The following is a 3,687-nucleotide window of genomic DNA, read 5'->3' as shown; positions in this document are numbered from 1 at the left end:
TGCAAGTGTCCTGCCATTTCACTGCATCTGTATCTTTGGGATAAATATCCAGTAGAGCAATTGTGGGTCTTAAGGCAGTTCTATTTTTAACTCTTTGAGGAACCTCCATACTGTTTTCCAGAGTGGCTGCACCAGTTCACATTCCCACCAGCAGTGGAAGAGGGTTCCCTCTTCTCCACATCCTCTCCAACATTTGTTGTTTCCTGACTTGTTAATTTTCCTCATTCTCACTGGTGTAAAGTGGTATCTCATTGTGGTTTTGATTTGTATTTCCCTGATGGCCAGTGATGCGGAGCATTTTTTCATGTGCTTATTGGCCATGTGTATGTCTTCTTTGGTGAAATTTCTGTTCATGTCTTTTGCCCATTTCATGATTAGATTGTTTGTTTCTTTGCTGTTGAGTTTAATAAGTTCTTTTTTAAAATTTGAATGAATATTTTACATGTCAAAACTGAATTCATAGGACTCTATTACCATAGTCATTATTTTTAACAAGTCTCCTAAATATGTTCTGTATTAGTTTTCTTGATTATAAGATGTCAATAATATGGAAATATTTTTTAATTTAACAGAACATTTAATTACATCCATTTCCCATCAACATACTAGTCATTTAATGATGATTATATTGGCCATTTCCATTGGTTGGCAGGAGGCTCTTCCACTAAAGGCTCCCATGGTTTTCACTGTATTATTTTTCTTGCCAGACTTCATTCATTTTCAGCCTGAAGAATCACCTCTTCTAGTTGGCCACCCTGAAGTTGGTCTTTTAATTTCTTAACATCTGGTTCCGCTTTAACCATACTCAGCTTCTTATTTGTAATCTGTTCTGTATACTTTCTGTATGCTGCGTTTTTAGGAATTTGCTCAAGAACATCAAAAATCTTCGTGTACAATATTCTTAGCCTCTCGTGTGGACTCTCACATACAGCCAATCCCACAAGGCCGGTGGTCTTCTTCAGCAAACCCACCATGACAGAGCCCTAGTTCTTTATAGATCTTGGATACTAGCCCTTTATCTGATATGTCATTTGCAAATATCTTCTCCCATTCTGTAGGTTGTTCTTTAGTTTTGTTGACTGTTTCTTTTGCTGTGCAGAAGCTTTTTATGTTGATTAAGTCCCAATAATTCATTTTTGCTTTTGTTTCCCTTGTCTTTATACATGTATCTTGTAAGAAGTTGCCTTGGCCAAGTTCAGAAAGGGTGTTGCCTGTGTTCTCCTCTAGGATTTTGATGGATTCTTGTCTCACATTTAGATCCTTCATCCATTTTGAATTTATCTTTGTGTATGGTGTAAGACAATGGTCCAGTTTCATTCTTCTGCACGTGGCTGTCCAATTTTCCCAGCACCATTTAAAAAAATTTTTTATTGGAGTTCAATTTGCCAACATATAGCATAACACTCAATGCTCATCCTGCCAAGTGCCCCCCTCAGTGTCCATCACTCAGTCACCCCAACCCCCCACCCACTTCCCCTTCCACTACCCCTTGTTCATTTCCCAGAGTTAGGTGTCTCTCATGTTCCCAGCACCATTTATTGAAGAGACTGTCCTTTTTCCAGTGGATAGTTTTTCCTGCTTTGTCGAATAGTAGTTGACCATAGAGTTGAGGGCCCATTTCTGGATTCTCTATTCTGTTCCACTGATCTATGTGTCTGTTTTTGTGCCAGTAACACACTGTCTTGATGATCACAGCTTTGTAGTACAACTTGAAATCCAGCATTGTGATGCCCCTGGCTCTGGTTTTCTTTTTCAATATTCCCTTGGCTATTTGAGGTCTTTTCTGATTCCACACAAATCTTAAGATAATTTGTTCTAACTCTCTGAAGAAAGTCCATGGTATATCAATAGGGATAGCATTGATCATGTAAATTGCCCTGGGTAGCACTGACATTTTCACAATATTAATACTTCCAATCCACAAGCATGGAATATTTTTCCATCTCTTTGTGTCTTCCTCAATAACTTTCAGAAGTTTTCTGTAGTTTTTAGGGTATAGATGGTTTGGTTATACCCCTTTGGTTAGGTTTATTCCTAGGTATCTTATGCTTTTGGGTGCAATTGTAAATGGGATTGACTCCTTAATTTCTCTTGCTTCAGTCTCATTGTTAGTGTATAGAAATGCCACTGATTCCTGGGCACTGTATTCCTGGATACTGATTTTGTATCCTGCTCTGCCAAATTGTATGAGTTCTAGCAATCTTGGGGTGGAGTCTTTTGGGTTTTCTATGTACAGTATCATGTCATCTGAAAAGAAGGAGAGTTTGACTTCTTCTTTGCCAATTTGAATGTCTTTTATTTCTTTTTGTTGTCTGATTGCTGAGGCTAGGACTTCTAGTACTATGTTGAATAGCAGTGGCGAGAGTGGACATCCCTGTCTTGTTCCTGATCTTAGGGGAAAGGCTCCCAGTGTTCCACCATTGAGAATGATATTGGCTGTGGGCTTTTCATAGATGGCTTTTAAGATGCTGAGGAATGTTCCCTCTATCCCTACACTCTGAAGAGTTTTGATCAGGAATGGATGCTGTATTTTGTCAAATGCTTTCTCTGCAACTATTGAAAGGATCATATAGTTCTTGTTTTTTCTTTTGTTGATATGATCTATCACGTTGATTGCTTTACAAGAGTTGAACCAGCCTTGCATCCCAGGGATAAATCCCACTTGATCATGGTGAATAATCTTCTTAATGTATTGTTGGATCCTATTGGCTAGTACCTTTTTTTTTTCAAAGATTTTATTTATTTATTCATGAGACACACAGAGAGAGAGGGAGAGAGAGAGAGAGAGGCAGAGACACAGGCAGAGGGAGAAGCAGACTCAATGCAGGGAGCCTGATGTGGATTTTGATCCCAGGACTCCAGGATCACACTCTGGGTGGAAGGCAGGCACTAAACCGCTGAGCCATCTGGGGATCCCGGCTAGTATCTTGCTGAGAATTTTTGCATCTGTGTTAATCAGGGATATTGGTCTATAATCTCCTTTTTGGTGGTGTCTTTGTCTGGTTTTGGAATTAAGGTGATGCTGGCCTCATAGAACGAGTTCGGAAGTATTCCATCCCTTTCTATTTTTCTGAACAGGGTTAGTAGAATAGGTATTGTTTCTTCTTTAAACGTTTGATAGAATTCCCCTGGAAAGCCATCTGGCCCTGGACTTTTGTGTCTTGGGAGGTATTTGATGACTGCTTCAATTTCCTCCCTGGTTATTGACTTGTTCAGGTTTTCTATTTCTTCCTGTTCCGGTTTTGGTAGTTTGTGGTTTTCCAGAAATGTGTCCATTTCTTCTAGATTGCCTAATTTATTAGTGTATAGCTGCTCATAATGTTTTTAAAATCGTTTGTATTTCCTTGGTATTGGTTATGATCTCTCCTTTTTCATTCGTGATTTTATTAATTCGAGTCTTTTCTCTTTTGTTTTTAATAAGGCTGGCTAATGTTTTACTTATCTTATTAATTCTTTCAAAGAACCAACTCCTGGTTGTTGGTTGTTGGTTGGTTGATCAACTCCTGTTGTTGATCTCTTCTACGGTTCTTCTGGTCTGAATTATCTTTATTAAATAAATAAATAAATAAATAAATAAATAAATAAATAAATAAATAAATAAATAAAACTAGATAAAACAGAGTTTTATATTACCTAAATATTCACCATCTCTAGCAATCTTCATTTTTTCTATGTAGTTCTGAGTTT

At 37.9% G+C, this 3,687-nt stretch overlaps 1 pseudogene; it reads right to left on the bottom strand.

The window, feature by feature from the left end:
• Window positions 1-556: 556 nt before the first annotated feature.
• LOC144320151 (NADH dehydrogenase [ubiquinone] 1 alpha subcomplex subunit 5 pseudogene) lies at window positions 557-977 on the bottom strand (annotated as a pseudogene).
• Window positions 978-3,687: the final 2,710 nt, after the last annotated feature.

This window comes from Canis aureus, chromosome 9 (assembly GCF_053574225.1).
Source record: "Canis aureus isolate CA01 chromosome 9, VMU_Caureus_v.1.0, whole genome shotgun sequence".
Lineage (NCBI taxonomy): Eukaryota > Metazoa > Chordata > Mammalia > Carnivora > Canidae > Canis > Canis aureus.
This window is presented reverse-complemented; position numbering and strand designations above follow the sequence as displayed.